Here is a 20,327-nt window from a genome sequence, read left to right on the forward strand (position 1 = left end):
TGCTCTGACTCAGCCAGAGCTCATCTCTCCTTCTCAAGTTCTCACCCTCTGGAGATCAGCAAATTACGATGATGGAGGTGAAAATGGTTGTCCATCTCTCACCTGCGATTATGAGGGTCAAGAATATGCTATCTCACCTGCAACTATCAGGAAGGCTCTTCATCTTCCTGAAGAGAAGAAGTTTGATTCCTCAGTCCCTACTCAAACTCTGAGGGACATGATGATCTTTCTTGGGTACACAGCAAGTACTGACAAGATGGGAGAACTTAAGCGTCCACATCTCTGCAAGGAGTGGAGCTTCTTTTATGATTGCATCACCAGGGCTTTCGGCAACAAATGTAGCAACTTTGATGCCATTCCCATCTTCAGCCAGCAGATTGGGTATTTTCTAATCCACAATCTCAAATTTGATATTGCCACTTCTATCTTAAGATTTATTGGTGATAGGAGAAAAGAAAATATGAATATTGTCTATTACTCAAGATTTTGTCAGCTCATATTTTCTTACTGCTTCCCTGATGTGCCCCTTCCTGAAGATGGAAATGAACTTCCTTTTAAAATCACCAAAAGAGCTTTTACTGATCTGATTAAGAAGGATAGTAAAAAGAATACTGTACCTGTATTTGCTATCCCTGTGACTGTACAGGATAAACTGAAGATAGCTTTACCAGACAAGTATGAAGCCTTATTCTCTGATGAGAATATCCCACAGCCTCCATCTCCTTCTCATGACCAAATAGCAACTTCTGATCCCAAACCAACCTCTGGTTCTTCTCAACAAGGACCAGTTGTAATATCTTCACCAACAAGGGTACTGAGGTCTTCTAAATCCCCATCCAAACAGCCATCTCCTCCTCCCAGAAAAAGAAGATTCCTTCAGAAGATTTCAGATTCTGAATCAGAAGAAGACATTCCTCCTCCTCCACCAGCAAAGAGACTGAGAAAGAAAATAAAGGCAACCGCTATTACTGATCTGACTGTGGAGCCACCACAATCAGAGGATCCTGAACAACCTTTGATTCCATTCTCTGATCAATCTGCAGAGCCACTTTTGATTGAACCTATTTCTGCCATGCCACTTATTGCTGCAGCTGACCAACAAATGTCAGAGTCAACCTCTGATCACAATGATCAAACTGAAGGGACAAAGTCTGTTGAAGAGAAAATTGCAGCTGATACTGAAATATCAGAAAAACCATCTGATGCACCTGGTAAATCAGAGGATGCCCAAATAGAAATGGTCCTCCAGCTAATTCAAGATTCCTTAGTTCAACCTGATGATATTGATGCAGCTCCTGCTCAGGAGATCCAAAGGGCAGAAACCTCTGAGGCAGCTACTGAAGCTCTAGAGTCCCATACTCTGAGTATTTTTCTTGCAGACATTGATGATGATGAAGGCACAGAAGTCACATCAACCCCCATAATCTCTGAGCCAGTCAGAGAAACTACACCAGAAAGGGTTGATTCCCCAGTTAAGGCATTGTCACCAGTTAGGGAATCCACTCCCTTTATAGCTCCTACAGTTCCAAGCTCTCCACCTCCATTTTCTGAGCCTGCTAGAAGGAAAGTTTGTCACTTGTCCTATAATCTCAGGATGTGCAGGACCATACCACCTTCTGTGGAAGATAGGCTTACCTCTATTGAAGCTACTCAGACTTCAATGCATTATACTCTGGTAGATTTGAGTGCTTCTGTGGCACAGCTGGTACAGGTTCTCACCTCTGCTGATGTCAAAAAGGGGGAGAACACATCCAAAGACAAATGCAAACCTGATCAGCAATTAAAAAGGAAAAAGCCAGATGATGATGAGGAAGAAAAAGGGGAAATAAACAAACAGCAAAAGCTGAAGCTGCTGCAGAGTAAAGAAACAAAGAAGAACAGCAAAGAAGAAGCAAGCTCTGAGAGACCACCCAGAGAATCTCAAAAACACAGATCAATGGAACTGACTGTTGTAACTCAAGCTCAGAACATAACCAAAGCAGTCAGAGATTCAGAGGCTATATCCAAAGAGATAGATCTTGTGAACTCTGAAGTGGAAAAGAAGAAAGAAAAATTGGTGGCTGAAGCTGAAAAGCTGATTGAAGCTGGAGACCCTGAGTCTCAGAAATTTTGTCAAACTCTGAAGTTCAGAGGCAAAGAAACTACTCTCTTTTATAAATCTCCTTCCTTGCAAGCAATTGATGAAGCCATGGCAAGGAAAATCTTTGAAAAAGAAAATCCAGGAGTAGATATTGAGGCCATCAGACTGGAAGAAGAAAGATTGGCTGCTGAGAAGAAGAAGATCAGCAAAACAAAATCTGATGAGCAAAGACAGATTACTGATTCCTCTCAGAAACAGAAAATTCCAAAACAAAAGGGAATAGTAATCAGTGAAGTAAACTACACTGATATCAACAGACCAAGAACTAGATCTCAGACTCAATCTGAATCTGATGTAGCAGATAAAGGAAAGAAACCTGTTGATGGAGTTCCTTCAGCTCCTCTTGTGATAAAGAAGTCAATGATCAAGATAGCATCAGAGAATCCTTCTAAGAGGATGTTAGAGCTGAGCAGAAATGCAAATATAATCACTGATGTATCTGATCAAGCTATAGAAAGAGAAGCTGGGTTGATCAGAAGAAGAAAAGGTGAAAGCAAGCTAATATCTGATATAGCTTTAACCTCTGACAATGCTCAAGTTAAAGTTTCAGTTGAAGAAGAGAAAGTTGAAGACACTAAAGCCTCTTGGTTAAAGTTAAATTCTGAGAAGACTCAAGATCAGAAGAAGAAAAAGAGTTTATATGGGAGTCTTGGTACAAACTTATACAAGGAAAGCTCAATGCTTACCAGAGTAAGAACTCATGGTACCAGAGGGAAAGAAGCTTATGACACAACTGGTCTTGGTCACAGAAAAGAAAAGATTCAAACAGGCTCAGCAACTACTTTCAGGGATCCTTATCCTCTGACTGAAAAAGTAGGAGAAGCGGTTACACAGAAAGATCTTGACAAAGTTGAGTCAGTACAGATTCTGGTAGACACTCATGATGGGACAGAAAATAAAGAAAAAATTGCTATATTTCTGGAGTCTGGCAGAGTTTATAGAATCTCAGAAGCTGATTTGTTACTAAAATCTCTGAGGGAGCTGGAGCATTTTCACTACATGCTGGAGATCAAGAATGAAGCTACTCAGAGGTGGTCAGACTTGATGAAAAGAACAATCAGGGAAAAGAGAAGATTCTATGGAGTACAGCCTGATGAAGAATACATTCCAAAATTAGCTCAAGATGATGGTTCTGAAATTGACATGGAAAAGAATAGCTCTGTGATGGAGACTATTGCAAATATCAGAGTCTTGGGTTATAATAATGAAGCAGACATGCCCAGAGTGATTCAATTGGGAGAAGCAATGAAGAGAAGCAAAGCTAATGCTTTGAGATCAGCCATATACCAGACAGGAGATGAAGATGAAGAGTTGAAGACTGTCAAAGCTCAAATGATACAAACTCTGAAACAAATTGAAGAAGATCTGATTACCAAGTTTGTTAAGGAGAGCTATGGGTATAGACTGATTGGTTAATTAGTTCTGCTATGATCTGTAAGTTGTAATTAGTTCTGCCTATTCTGTAAGTGTTGATTTATTTATGCAGATTAGTTACTTCATGCATTTGTCCTTGATTGTTTTTGACATCATCAGTAAATATATAGAACTTGTTCATTCTGTCTAATGTACAAGTTGGGGGAGATTGTTACATATTTGATGATGTCACAGGTATCTAACTTGTTTAGTGTGCAGAAGCAAATATCAGAGTTTAGCTGGAAATCAGAGTTTAACGACTGACAGCTGGATCAGAGTTTAAGCGATGATCAGAGTTTGCAGGCGGCTGATTTTCAGGAGCATATCTGACTAAGTAAGGAAGATAAAGATCAAGAGAGATTGTGCAGATCAGGACAGCAGAAGGATAGCTACTGATTAGATTATTTTAGGAAGCAGATAATTATAAATCAATCAGTAGATATCATGTAACTGTGTATATAAACACAGCTTAGGGTTTACTCTAGATGAGTTATCAATTGAATATCATTCGTGTAACCTAGCAGCTCTTAGTGATAAGTTATAAATCACTAAGAGATTATTTGTAAGCTACTGTGATTTGTGAATAAGAGTTTAGTTGAATTATTCTCTTATACTGGTGTTTTGTTCTTGATTGTGTTCACTATATTATCTTATATAGTGAGTTTATTCGGCCTAACATTCTTATTTATCAATTCATGACCGCTAAACGTCATATTACTTTACAAAACTATTTATATGACTAATATTTTGTGCCAAATTGGTACTCATGACAATTGATAAGACTCTCCATAAGTAATATATTGATTTTCTTCTCCAGGAGCTCGCTCGCTTCTGTAGCAACGACTAATGATCAAGGCTGGTAAGTCGGTCGTTCCACACAATGGTCCTTATACTGGTAGGAAGTTCAATTTTGTTCCTCTCAATAACTTATTGAATAATATATATTCTTATTTCAAAATTAATGTAAAATTATAATGACAGTATAATTTGATGAAGTGCCATTAGGAATTTGATACTGAACATTTTGCCGAAAACTGCAGTCCATTCATACATAATTTTGTTATTTAATTAAACTAAACTAAATAGTAAAGTTGTCTTGTGTTCACTAGCAGGGCAATTAAGTTGTTCAAGGAGAAGTGAGGTAATAATATTCTATTGTAATTATTGCCCCTTATTGGTAATATTCTAAAAGCAATTAAGCTAATAGTCTTCAATAATGATTCATAGTTCTATCAACTTATCTTGTTTTTGACAAATTTAGCTCGAGACAGAAGCGAACTCTTATTAATGGCTTATATCAAGACGAGGATTCGAAGAAAGTTATAGATCGGGCAGAAAAAGTGCTTCAAAGCATACTCGTTCAATATCCTAAATTTTCAAAACCAATAGTTCACTCCAATGTTTCCAACAATTTTAGGTTGGTATGCATCTCATACTCTCCCCTCAAAACTATTTGTTTATTAGTTTTGTAGACAAAGTCGCCATTATTAAATTAAAAAATTTCTTTTGTATTTATTTCGAATATAGATATTACCAGCCGACTTTGGTAATTTGTGCATGCCGAGTGAACATGTTAAAGTCGTCTTGGTGGATGAAGATGGTCAAGAGAGGGACACTACATATCTAGAAAAACACCATGGTCTGAGTGCTGGTTGGAAAAGGGTTGTGACGGAGCATGAGATCGTGAAAAGAGATGTATTGGTCTTTCAGATGACCACACCATACATATTCAAGATATTTTTTTTCTCATTTAGATACTTTGTTCCACCCTTACATATGTCAACCGTTACGCATGAGTAAATGCACGATCGAATTATATTAAGGGTGGAACTTCAACATGTACAAACAAAGTATCTAAATGAGAAAAACAATACCTTGAATATGTAATGTGTGATCATATGAAATACCAATATATCTCCTCTCACAAGCTCATGCTCCCTTGCAAACCTTTTCCAACGAGCACTCAGATCATGGTGTTTTGCTAGATATGTTGTGTCTCTCTCTTGGCCAGCTTCATCAACCAAGACAACTTTAGCATCTTCACTTGGCATGTACAAATTACAGAAGTCGACTAATAATATCTATATTTGATATAAATACAAAAGAAAATTTTTAATTCAATAATAATGACTTTGTCTACAAAACCAATAAGCAAATAGTTTTAGTAAGAGAGTATGAGATGCATACCAAACAAAAACTGTTGGAAATATTGGATTGAACCATCGGTTTTGAAAATTTAGGATATTGAATCGGTATGCTTTGAAGCACTTTTTCTGCCCGATCTATAACAAGTTTCTTAGAATCCTCGTCTTGATATAGGCTATCAATAAGAGCCTTCCTCCCGCTCGAGCTAAAGTTGTTAAAAACAAGATAAGTTCATACAACTATGCATCATTATTATAGACTATTAAGTTAATTGCTCTGAAAATATTACAAATAAGGGGCAATGATTACAATACAATATTTTTACCTCACTTCTATTTGATTAACAATATTTTTACCTCACTTCTCCTTGATTTACTAGAAAAATAAGAGAGAGAGAGAGGGGGGGAGAGAGAGAGAGAATATCATTCTCTTTCTTATTTATCAATTCATGACCGCTAAACGTCATATTACTTTACAAAACTATTTATATGACTAATATTTTGTGCCAAATTGGTACTCATGACAATTGATATGACTCTCCATAAGTGATATATTGATTTTCTTCTCCAGGAGCTCGCTCGCTTCTGTAGCAACGGCTAACGATCAAGGCTGGTAAGTCGGTCGTTCCACACAATGGTCCTTATACTGGTAGAAAGTTCAACTTTGTTCCTCTCAATAACTTATTTAATAATATATATTCTTATTTCAAAATTAATGTAAAATTATAATGTCAGTATAATTTGATGAAGTGCCATTAGGAATTTGATAGTGAACAGTTTGCCGAAAACTGCAGTCCATTCATACATAATTTTGTTATTTGATTAAACTAAACTAAATAGTAAAGTTGTCTTGTGTTCACTAGAAGGACAATTAAGTTGTTCAAGGAGAAGTGAGGTAAAAATATTCTATTGTAATTATCGCCCCATATTTGTAATATTCTACAAGCAATTAAGCTAATAGTCTTCAATAATGATTCAGAGTTCTATCAACTTATCTTGTTTTTGACAAATTTAGCTCGAGCCAGAAGCGAACTCTTACTAATGGCTTATATCAAGACGAGGATTCGAAAAAAGTTATAGATCGGGCAGAAAAAGTGCTTCAAAGCATACCCGTTCAATATCCTAAATTTTCAAAACCAATAGTTCACTCCAATATTTCCAACAATTTTTGGTTGGTATGCATCTCATACTCTTCCCTTAAAAGTATTTGTTTATTAGTTTTGTTGACAAAGTTGCCATTATTAAATTAAAAAATTTCTTTTGTATTTATTTCGAATATAGATATTACCAGCTGACTTTGGTAATTTGTGCATGCCGAGTGAAAATGTTAAAGTCATCTTGGTGGATGAAGTTGGCCAAGAGAGGGACACGACATATCTAGCAAAACACCATGGTCTGAGTGCTGGTTGGAAAAGGTTTGCGACGGAGCATGAGCTCGTGAAAAGAGATGTATTGGTATTTCAGATGACCGCACCATACATATTCAAGATATTTTTTTCTCATTTAGATACTTTGTTCCACCCTTACATATGTCAACCGTTACGCATGAGTAAATGCATTATCGAATTATATTAAGGGTGGAACTTCAACATGTACAAACAAAGTATCTAAGTGAGAAAAACAATACCTTGAATATGTAATGTGTGATCATATGAAATTCCAATATATCTCCTCTCACAAGCTTCATCAACCAAGACAGCTTTAGCATCTTCACTTGGCATGTACAAATTACAGAAGTCGACTAATAATATCTATATTCGATATAAATACAAAAGAAAATTTTTAATTCAATAATAATGACTTTGTCTACAAAAACAATAAGCAAATAGTTTTACTAGGAGAGTATGAGATGCATACCAACCAAAAACTATTGGAAATATTGGATTGAACCACCGGTTTTGAAAATTTAGGATATTGAAGTGGTATGCTTTGAAGCACTTTTTATGCCCCATCTATAACAGATTTCTTAGAATCCTCGTCTTGATATAAGCTATCAATAAGAGTCTTCCTCCCGCTCGAGCTAAAGTTGTCAAAAACAAGATAAGTTGATACAACTATGCATCATTATTATAGACTATTAACTTAATTGCTCTGAAAATATTACAAATAAGGGGCAATGATTACAATACAATATTTTTACCTCACTTCTATTTGATTAACAATATTTTTACCTCATTTCTCCTGTATTTACTAGAAAAATAAGAGAGAGAGAGGGGGAGAGAATATCATTCTGTTTCTTATTTATCAATTCATGACCGCTAAACGTCATATTACTTTACAAAACTATTTATATGACTAATATTTTGTGCCAAATTGGTACTCATGACAATTGATAAGACTCTCCATAAGTAATATATTGATTTTCTTCTCCAGGAGCTCGCTCGCTTCTGTAGCAACGGCTAATGATCAAGGCTGGTAAGTCGGTCGTTCCACACAATGGTCCTTATACTGGTAGGAAGTTCAATTTTGTTCCTCTCAATAACTTATTGAATAATATATATTCTTATTTCAAAATTAATGTAAAATTATAATGACAATATAATTTGATGAAGTGCCATTAGGAATTTGATACTGAACATTTTGCCGAAAACTGCAGTCCATTCATACATAATTTTGTTATTTAATTAAACTAAACTAAATAGTAAAGTTGTCTTGTGTTCACTAGCAGGGCAATTAAGTTGTTCAAGGAGAAGTGAGGTAATAATATTCTATTGTAATTATTGCCCCTTATTTGTAATATTCTAAAAGCAATTAAGCTAATAGTCTTCAATAATGATTCATAGTTCTATCAACTTATCTTGTTTTTGACAAATTTAGCTCGAGACAGAAGCGAACTCTTATTAATGGCTTATATCAAGACGAGGATTCGAAGAAAGTTATAGATCGGGCAGAAAAAGTGCTTCAAAGCATACCCGTTCAATATCCTAAATTTTCAAAACCAATAGTTCACTCCAATGTTTCCAACAATTTTAGGTTGGTATGCATCTCATACTCTCCCCTCAAAACTATTTGTTTATTAGTTTTGTAGACAAAGTCGCCATTATTAAATTAAAAAATTTCTTTTGTATTTATTTCGAATATAGATATTACCAGCCGACTTTGGTAATTTGTGCATGCCGAGTCAAAATGTTAAAGTCGTCTTGGTTGATGAAGTTGGCCAAGAGAGGGACACGACATATCTAGCAAAACACCATGGTCTGAGTGCTGGTTGGAAAAGGTTCACGACGGAGCATGAGCTCGTGAAAAGAGATGTATTGGTCTTTCAGATGACCGCACCATACATATTCAAGATATTTTTTTCTCATTTAGATACTTTGTTCCACCCTTACATATGTCAACCGTTACGCATGAGTAAATGCACGATCGAATTATATTAAGGGTGGAACTTCAACATGTACAAACAAAGTATCTAAATGAGAAAAAAATACCTTGAATATGTAATGTGTGATCATATGAAATACCAATATATCTCCTCTCACAAGCTCATGTTCCCTTGCAAGCCTTTTCCAACGAGCACTCAGACCATGGTGTTTTGCTAGATATGTTGTGTCTCTCTCTTGGCCAGCTTCATCAACCAAGACAGCTTTAGCATCATCACTTGGCATGTACAAATTACAGAAGTCGACTAATAATATCTATATTCGATATAAATACAAAAGAAAATTTTTAATTCTATAATAATGACTTTGTCTACAAAACCAATAAGCAAATAGTTTTACTAGGAGAGTATGAGATGCATACCAACCAAAAACTGTTGGAAATATTGGATTGAACCATCGGTTTTGAAAATTTAGGATATTGAACTTGTATGCTTTGAAGCACTTTTTCTGCCCGATCTATAACAGATTTCTTAGAATCCTCGTCTTGATATAGGCTATCAATAAGAGTCTTCCTCCCGCTCCAGCTAAAGTTGTCAAAAACAAGATAAGTTCATACAACTATGCATCATTATTATAGACTATTAACTTAATTGCTCTGAAAATATTACAAATAAGGGGCAATGATTACAATACAATATTTTTACCTCACTTCTATTTGATTAACAATATTTTTACCTGACTTCTCCTTGATTTACTAGAAAAATAAGAGAGAGAGAGGGAGAGAGAATATCATTCTGTTTCTTATTTATCAATACATGACCGCTAAACGTCATATTACTTTACAAAACTATTTCTATGACTAATATTTTGTGCCAAATTGGTACTCATGACAATTGATAAGACTCTCCATAAGTGATATATTGATTTTCTTCTCCAGGAGCTCGCTCGCTTCTGTAGCAACGGCTAAAGATCAAGGCTGGTAAGTCGGTCGTTCCACACAATGGTCCTTATACTGGTAGAAAGTTCAATTTTGTTCCTCTCAATAACTTATTTAATAATATATATTCTTATTTCAAAATTAATGTAAAATTATAATGACAATATAATTTGATGAAGTGCCATTAGGAATTTGATAGTGAACATTTTGCCAAAAACTGCAGTCCATTCATACATAATTTTGTTATTTAATTAAACTAAACTAAATAGTAAAGTTGTCTTGTGTTCACTAGCAGGGCAATTAAGTTGTTCAAGGAGAAGTGAGGTAATAATATTCTATTGTAATTATTGCCCCTTATTTGTAATATTCTAAAAGCAATTAAGCTAATAGTCTTCAATAATGATTCATAGTTCTATCAACTTATCTTGTTTTTGACAAATTTAGCTCGAGCCAGAAGCGAACTCTTATTAATGGCTTATATCAAGACGAGGATTCGAAGAAAGTTATAGATCGGGCAGAAAAAGTGCTTCAAAGCATACCCGTTCAATATCCTAAATTTTCAAAACCAATAGTTCACTCCAATGTTTCCAACAATTTTTGGTTGGTATGCATCTCATACTCTCCCCTCAAAACTATTTGTTTATTAGTTTTGTAGACAAAGTCGCCATTATTAAATTAAAAAATTTCTTTTGTATTTATTTCGAATATAGATATTACCAGCCGACTTTGGTAATTTGTGCATGCCGAGTGAAAATGTTAAAGTCGTCTTGGTGGATGAAGTTGGCCAAGAGAGGGACACGACATATCTAGCAAAACACCATGGTCTGAGTGCTGGTTGGAAAAGGTTTGCGACGGAGCATGAGCTCGTGAAAAGAGATGTATTGGTCTTTCAGATGACCGCACCATACATATTCAAGATATTTTTTTTCTCATTTTGATACTTTGTTCCACCCTTACATATGTCAACCGTTACGCATGAGTAAATGCACGATCGAATTATATTAAGGGTGGAACTTCAACATGTACAAACAAAGTATCTAAATGAGAAAACAATACCTTGAATATGTAATGTGTGATCATATGAAATACCAATATATCTCCTCTCACAAGCTCATGCTCCCTTGCAAACCTTTTCCAACGAGCACTCAGACCATGGTGTTTTGCTAGATATGTTGTGTCTCTCTCTTGGCCAGCTTCATCAACCAAGACAGCTTTAGCATCTTCACTTGGCATGTACAAATTACAGAAGTCGACTAATAATATCTATATTCGATATAAATACAAAAGAAAATTTTTTATTCAATAATAATGACTTTGTCTACAAAACCAATAAGCAAATAGTTTTACTAGGAGAGTATGAGATGCATACCAACTAAAAACTGTTGGAAATATTGGATTGAACCACCGGTTTTGAAAATTTAGGATATTGAACTGGTATGCTTTGAAGCACTTTTTATGCCCCATCTATAACAGATTTCTTAGAATCCTCGTCTTGATATAGGCTATCAATAAGAGTCTTCCTCCCGCTCGAGCTAAAGTTGTCAAAAACAAGATAAGTTGATACAACTATGCATCATTATTATAGACTATTAACTTAATTGCTCTGAAAATATTACAAATAAGGGGCAATGATTACAATACAATATTTTTACCTCACTTCTATTTGATTAACAATATTTTTACCTCACTTCTCCTGTATTTACTAGAAAAATAAGAGAGAGAGAGGGAGAGAGAATATCATTTTGTTTCTTATTTATCAATTCATGACCGCTAAACGTCATATTACTTTACAAAACTATTTATATGACTAATATTTTGTGCCAAATTGGTACTCATGACAATTGATAAGACTCTCCATAAGTGATATATTGATTTTCTTCTCCAGGAGCTCGCTCGCTTCTGTAGCAACGGCTAATGATCAAGGCTGGTAAGTCGGTCGTTCCACACAATGGTCCTTATACTGGTAGGAAGTTCAATTTTGTTCCTCTCAATAACTTATTTAATAATATATATTCTTATTTCAAAATTAATGTAAAATTTTAATGACAGTATAATTTGATGAAGTGCCATTAGGAATTTGATAGTGAACATTTTGCCAAAAACTGCAGTCCATTCATACATAATTTTGTTATTTAATTAAACTAAACTAAATAGTAAAGTTGTCTTGTGTTCACTAGCAGGGCAATTAAGTTGTTCATGGAGAAGTGAGGTAATAATATTCTATTGTAATTATTGCCCCTTATTTGTAATATTCTAAAAGCAATTAAGCTAATAGTCTTCAATAATGATTCATAGTTCCATCAACTTATCTTGTTTTTGACAAATTTAGCTCGAGCCAGAAGCGAACTCTTATTAATGGCTTATATCAAGATGAGGATTCGAAGAAAGTTATAGATCGGGCAGAAAAAGTGCTTCAAAGCATACCCGTTCAATATCCTAAATTTTCAAAACCAATAGTTCACTCCAATGTTTCCAACAATTTTTGGTTGGTATGCATCTCATACTCTCCCCTCAAAACTATTTGTTTATTAGTTTTGTAGACAAAGTCGCCATTATTAAATTAAAAAATTTCTTTTGTATTTATTTCGAATATAGATATTACCAGCCGACTTTGGTAATTTGTGCATGCCGAGTGAAAATGTTAAAGTCGTCTTGGTGGATGAAGTTGGCCAAGAGAGGGACACGACATATCTAGCAAAACACCATGGTCTGAGTGCTGGTTGGAAAAGGTTCGCGACGGAGCATGAGCTCGTGAAAAGAGATGTATTGGTCTTTCAGATGACCGCACCATACATATTCAAGATACTTTTTTCTCATTTAGATACTTTGTTCCACCCTTACATATGTCAACCGTTACGCATGAGTAAATGCACGATCGAATTATATTAAGGGTGGAACTTCAACATGTACAAACAAAGTATCTAAATGAGAAAAACAATACCTTGAATATGTAATGTGTGATCATATGAAATACCAATATATCTCCTCTCACAAGCGCATGCTCCCTTGCAAACCTTTTCCAACGAGCACTCAGACCATGGTGTTTTGCTAGATATGTTGTGTCTCTCTCTTGGCCAGCTTCATCAACCAAGACAGCTTTAGCATCTTCACTTGGCATGTACAAATTACAGAAGTCGACTAATAATATCTATATTCGATATAAATACAAAAGAAAATTTTTAATTCAATAATAATGACTTTGTCTACAAAACCAATAAGCAAATAGTTTTACTAGGAGAGTATGAGATGCATACCAACCAAAAACTGTTGGAAATATTGGATTGAACCATCGGTTTTGAAAATTTAGGATATTGAACTGGTATGCTTTAAAGCACTTTTTCTGCCCGATCTATAACAGATTTCTTAGAATCCTCGTCTTGATATAGGCTATCAATAAGAGTCTTCCTCCCGCTCGAGCTAAAGTTGTCAAAAACAAGATAAGTTGATACAACTATGCATCATTATTATAGACTATTAACTTAATTGCTCTGAAAATATTACAAATAAGGGGCAATGATTACAATACAATATTTTTACCTCACTTCTATTTGATTAACAATATTTTTACCTCACTTCTCCTTGATTTACTAGAAAAATAAGAGAGAGAGAGAGGGAGAGAGAATATCATTCTGTTTCTTATTTATCAATTCATGACCGCTAAACGTCATATTACTTTACAAAACTATTTATATGACTAATATTTTGTGCCAAATTGGTACTCATGACAATTGATAAGACTCTCCATAAGTGATATATTGATTTTCTTCTCCAGGAGCTCGCTCGCTTCTGTAGCAACGGCTAATGATCAAGGCTGGTAAGTCGGTCGTTCCACACAATGGTCCTTATACTGGTAGAAAGTTCAATTTTGTTCCTCTCAATAACTTATTTAATAATATATATTCTTATTTCAAAATTAATGTAAAATTATAATGACAGTATAATTTGATGAAGTGCCATTAGGAATTTGATAGTGAACATTTTGCCGAAAACTGCAGTCCATTCATACATAATTTTGTTATTTAATTAAACTAAACTAAATAGTAAAGTTGTCTTGTGTTCACTAGCAGGGCAATTAAGTTGTTCAAGGAGAAGTGAGGTAATAATATTCTATTGTAATTATTGCCCCTTATTTGTAATATTCTAAAAGCAATTAAGCTAATAGTCTTCAATAATGATTCATAGTTCTATCAACTTATCTTGTTTTTGACAAATTTAGCTCGAGCCAGAAGCGAACTCTTATTAATGGCTTATATCAAGACAAGGATTCGAAGAAAGTTATAGATCGGGCAGAAAAAGTGCTTCAAAGCATACCCGTTCAATATCCTAAATTTTCAAAACCAATAGTTCACTCCAATGTTTCCAACAATTTTTGGTTGGTATGCATCTCATACTCTCCTCTTAAAAGTATTTGTTTATTAGTTTTGTAGACAAAGTCGCCATTATTAAATTAAAGAATTTCTTTTGTATTTATTTCGAATATAGATATTACCAGCCGACTTTGGTAATTTGTGCATACCGAGTGAAAATGTTAAAGTCGTTTTGGTGAAGAAGTTGGCCAAGAGAGGGACACGACATATCTAGCAAAACACCATGGTCTGAGTGCTGGTTGGAAAAGGTTTGCGACGGAGCATGAGCTCGTGAAAAGAGATGTATTGGTCTTTCAGATGACCGCACCATACATATTCAAGATATTTTTTTCTCATTTAGATACTTTGTTCCACCCTTACATATGTCAACCGTTACGCATGAGTAAATGCACGATCGAATTATATTAAGGGTGGAACTTCAACATGTACAAACAAAGTATCTAAATGAGAAAAACAATACCTTGAATATGTAATGTGTGATCATATGAAATTCCAATATATCTCCTCTCACAAGCTCATGCTCCCTTGCAAACCTTTTCCAACGAGCACTCAGACCATGGTGTTTTGCTAGATATGTTGTGTCTCTCTCTTGGCCAGCTTCATCAACCAAGACAGCTTTAGCATCTTCACTTGGCATGTACAAATTACAGAAGTTGACTAATAATATCTATATTCGATATAAATACAAAAGAAAATTTTTAATTCAATAATAATGACTTTGTCTACAAAACCAATAAGCAAATAGTTTTACTAGGAGAGTATGAGATGCATACCAACCAAAAACTGTTGGAAATATTGGATTGAACCATCGGTTTTGAAAATTTAGGATATTGAACTGGTATGCTTTGAAGCACTTTTTCTGCCCGATCTATAACAGATTTCTTAGAATCCTCGTCTTGATATAGGCTATCAATAAGAGTCTTCCTCCCGCTCGAGCTAAAGTTGTCAAAAACAAGATAAGTTGATACAACTATGCATCATTATTATAGACTATTAACTTAATTGCTCTGAAAATATTACAAATAAGGGGCAATGATTACAATACAATATTTTTACCTCACTTCTATTTGATTAACAATATTTTTACCTCACTTCTCCTTGATTTACTAGAAAAATAAGAGAGAGAGAGAGAGGGAGAGAGAATATCATTCTGTTTCTTATTTATCAATTCATGACCGCTAAACGTCATATTACTTTACAAAACTATTTATATGACTAATATTTTGTGCCAAATTGGTACTCATGACAATTGATAAGACTCTCCATAAGTGATATATTGATTTTATTCTCCAGGAGCTCGCTCGCTTCTGTAGCAACGGCTAATGATCAAGGCTGGTAAGTCGGTCGTTCCACACAATGGTCCTTATACTGGTAGAAAGTTCAATTTTGTTCCTCTCAATAACTTATTTAATAATATATATTCTTATTTCAAAATTAATGTAAAATTATAATGACAGTATAATTTGAAGAAGTGCCATTAGGAATTTGATAGTGAACATTTTGCCAAAAAGTGCAGTCCATTCATACATAATTTTGTTATTTAATTAAACTAAACTAAATAGTAAAGTTGTCTTGTGTTCACTAGCAGGGCAATTAAGTTGTTCAAGGAGAAGTGAGGTAATAATATTCTATTGTAATTATTGCCCCTTATTTGTAATATTCTAAAAGCAATTAAGCTAATAGTCTTCAATAATGATTCATAGTTCTATCAACTTATCTTGTTTTTGACAAATTTAGCTCGAGCCAGAAGCGAACTCTTATTAATGGCTTATATCAAGACGAGGATTCGAAGAAAGTTATAGATCGGGCAGAAAAAGTGCTTCAAAGCATACCCGTTCAATATCCTAAATTTTCAAAACCAATAGTTCACTCCAATGTTTCCAACAATTTTTGGTTGGTATGCATCTCATACTCTCCCCTTAAAAGTATTTGTTTATTAGTTTTGTAGACAAAGTCGCCATTATTAAATTAAAAAATTTCTTTTGTATTTATTTCGAATATAGATATTACCAGCCGACTTTGGTAATTTGTGCATACCGAGTGAAAATGTTAAAGTCGTTTTGGTGAAGAAGTTGGCCAAGAGAGGGACACGACATATCTAGCAAAACACCATGGTCTGAGTGCTGGTTGGAAAAGGTTTGCGACGGAGCATGAGCTCGTGAAAAGAGATGTATTGGTCTTTCAGATGACCGCACCATACATATTCAAGATATTTTTTTCTCATTTAGATACTTTGTTCCACCCTTACATATGTCAACCGTTACGCATGAGTAAATGCACGATCGAATTATATTAAGGGTGGAACTTCAACATGTACAAACAAAGTATCTAAATGAGAAAAACAATACCTTGAATATGTAATGTGTGATCATATGAAATACCAATATATCTCCTCTCACAAGCTCATGCTCCCTTGCAAACCTTTTCCAACGAGCACTCAGACCATGGTGTTTTGCTAGATATGTTGTGTCTCTCTCTTGGCCAGCTTCATCAACCAAGACAGCTTTAGCATCTTCACTTGGCATGTACAAATTACAGAAGTTGACTAATAATATCTATATTCGATATAAATACAAAAGAAAATTTTTAATTCAATAATAATGACTTTGTCTACAAAACCAATAAGCAAATAGTTTTACTACGAGAGTATGAGATGCATACCAACCAAAAACTGTTGGAAATATTGGATTGAACCATCGGTTTTGAAAATTTAGGATATTGAACTGGTATGCTTTGAAGCACTTTTTCTGCCCGATCTATAACAGATTTCTTAGAATCCTCGTCTTGATATAGGCTATCAATAAGAGTCTTCCTCCCGCTCGAGCTAAAGTTGTCAAAAACAAGATAAGTTGATACAACTATGCATCATTATTATAGACTATTAACTTAATTGCTCTGAAAATATTACAAATAAGGGGCAATGATTACAATACAATATTTTTACCTCACTTCTATTTGATACAATATTTTTACCTCACTTCTCCTTGATTTACTAGAAAAATAAGAGAGAGAGAGAGAGAGAGAGAGAATATCATTCTGTTTCTTATTTATCAATTCATGACGGGTATAGTCTACCCGTCAATTCTATTTCCACTTGTAGTGGTTTGTGGTAATGTTTCTTTAAAAGTATTTTCCAAACCATAAAACGACTCGAATTACAAATGAAATAAATCAATTCCATCAAAGGGAAAACGAGTCTTTTTGAAATTCTTTGATCGTTTTAAAAATCTTCTATCACAATGCCCCCACCATGGAATAGAGAAATGGAGACTTTGTAAGATTGTGTACGAGGCCTTAGATAGTCAAACCACCGCGTTATTAGAGTCTATGTGCCAAGGAAAATTCATGGAGAAAGATGAGGACCAAGGGTGGGAATTTTTCGAGGACTTAGCCGAAAAACAATGTTATGGGAGTCTACTAGGGAACCTAAAAAGTCGATCGAGTCGTCTAGCTCTAGGGGTTTGCATTCGATAGGAAGCAATGTGGCAACCGATGCCAAATTAGCAACCCTTACTAAGAGACTCGAAGCTTTAGAGTCTCATAGTGGCCCTTCATCTTTGCCTATGTTCCCGAACTATAATGCTCCCCATCCCGAGATCCAACAATCCCACGAGTTTGAGCAAGTGAACGTACGCGATGTTTCAACCTAAGCCTAGAAATGACCCTTTTGCACCAACGTACAACCCCGGGTGGAAGAATCACCCGAATTTCTCGTGGAACCAAGGGCAAAATTTTCAAGCCCCACAACCTAATTTTCCTAGGCCCAATCCCAATTCTTTTCCGAATTATCAAAACCTGAGTCAAGCTCCTTTGAATCCTCCCGGTTTTAATGATTCGAATAAGAGACTCAATTCCTTAGAAAAAAGCATAGAGGCCTTAGTGAAATCGCAAACTAATTTGACTCAATCCCAGCAAACTTTCATGCAAACTTTAACCCAAGATAGGCAACTTTTGCATTCTAATGTGCAAGCCGTCTCTAAGTTAGAGTCCCAATTGAGTCAATTAGCAAGCACGTTGTGTGAGCGAGAAAAGAAAAATTCCTAAGTCAACCGGAGCCGAACCCAAAATTTCCACTTAATCAAAGACCCCCGGATAATATGCATGCGGTCATTTCTCTTAGGTCGGGTAAGCAAATAGATACCCACGTTGGTGAGAACCTTGGTAATAAAGGGGATTCGAGTCCACCCATTACTACCATTAATCATGACAAACCCGAGTGTTCAAAAGCCCGTGAGGAGTCGAGTGATCCAAACCCGGAACCCGAGTTGCAAAGTGAAGTGGTCTATAAACCGAGAGTCCCTTACCCACAAAGACTTATTTCACCGAAGCAATCGGCTCAAATGGAGAAGATTTTGGAAGTGTTTAAGCAAGTCAAGGTCAACATACCCCTTTTAGATGCAATTCAACAAATTCCTTCATATGCTAAGTGTCGTAAGGAGTTATGTACCCATAAGAGAACCAATCATATCCCTAAGAAAGCTTTCCTTACATCTCACATTAGTTCGATTCTCTCAAACCAAATCCCCGTGAAATACAAGGACCCCGGTTGTCCTACAATTTCATGTGTCATAGGAGAAACTTTTGTGGATAAAGCGTTACTTGATTTAGGGGCTAGTGTTAATCTCCTTCCATATTTCTGTCTACCAAGCTTTAGGTTTAGGGGAGCTCCGACAAACTAATGTCACACTTCAATTAGCCGATCGATCAGTGAAAATTCCTAAGGGAATGATCGAAGACGTGCTAATTAAAGTAGGTGACTTTGTTTTCCCATAGATTTTGTCGTCCTAGAGACCGAGCCGGTTAAGAATCCGAAGAATCAAATTCCCATCATCTTAGGACGACCCTTTTTAGCTACATCCAACGCGTTGATTAATTGTAGGAATGGCTTAATGAAGCTAACATTTGGAAACATGACAATCGACCTCAACATATTTCATGTAGGGAAACAATCCGATGATTTCTATGATCAACCTATGGACGTCAATCTAATTGATGAAATAGTTGATCAAGATCTCATGAATCCTAAAGATGCCCTTGAATTTTGCTTAAAACATTTTGGAGAGGATTGGGATGTTTCCGACTACACACATGAGGTCAACCAAATGTTAGAATCCACTATTCCTACAACAAGTCAAGAGCGTGATGTTGAACCCGAGCATTTGCCTTCACCAAATAAAACCGTTGAGTCACAACCGCCGGAATTAGAACCCAAACCTCTTCCCGACACTCTTAAGTATGCTTTTATAGGCCCTAACGAGTCCTATCCCGTTATCATTGCCTCTAATTTGACTATGTCACAAGAGAAAGAACTTTTAGGAATCCTTAGAAAGCATAAGGGAGCGATAGGGTGGAGCATCTCGGACATTAAAGGAATTAGCCCGGCGATTGTCCAACATAGGATTCATTTGGTAGAAGATGCAAAGCCCGTGAGAGAACCTCAAAGGAGGTTGAATCCTCCCATGATGGAGGTAGTTAAGAAAGAAATTCTTAAGTGCTTAGACAATGGGATCATCTATCCCATTTCCGATAGTAAGTGGGTGAGTCCCGTACATGTTGTGCCTAAGAAGTCGGGCATTACTTTGGTGACCAATGAGAACAATGAGCAAGTTCCAACCCGCGTCCAATCCGGTTGGAGAATGTGCATAGACTTTAGGAAGCTCAATGCCGTCACTAGGAAAGACCATTTTCCTTTGCCTTTTATCGATCAAATGCTAGTGAGGTTAGCGGGTCATGCGTTTTATTGCTTCTTAGACGGTTACTCGGGATATTTTCAAATCCCAATCGCACCCGAGGACCAAGAAAAGACTACCTTCACTTGCCCTTTTGGAACCTTCGCTTATAGACGTCTAGCTTTCGGCCTAACTACGGGCCCGTTCACGTTCCAAAGGTGCATGACTAGCATCTTCTCGGAAATGATAGGTGACTTTCTAGAAGTCTTCATAGATGACTTTTCCATATTTGGCCCATCTTTTCACCAATGCCTTAACAATCTAGACTTAGTTTTGA

The 20,327-nt window shown here is 35.7% G+C and overlaps 1 pseudogene; it reads left to right on the forward strand.

Annotated features, from left to right (window-relative positions):
• The first annotated feature begins 460 nt into the window (after positions 1-460).
• Positions 461-20,327, forward strand: part of LOC135152113 (uncharacterized) — a 178,701-nt pseudogene continuing 158,834 nt past the window's right edge.

The sequence above is a fragment of the Daucus carota genome, chromosome 4 (genome assembly GCF_001625215.2).
Source record: "Daucus carota subsp. sativus chromosome 4, DH1 v3.0, whole genome shotgun sequence".
NCBI lineage: Eukaryota > Viridiplantae > Streptophyta > Magnoliopsida > Apiales > Apiaceae > Daucus > Daucus carota.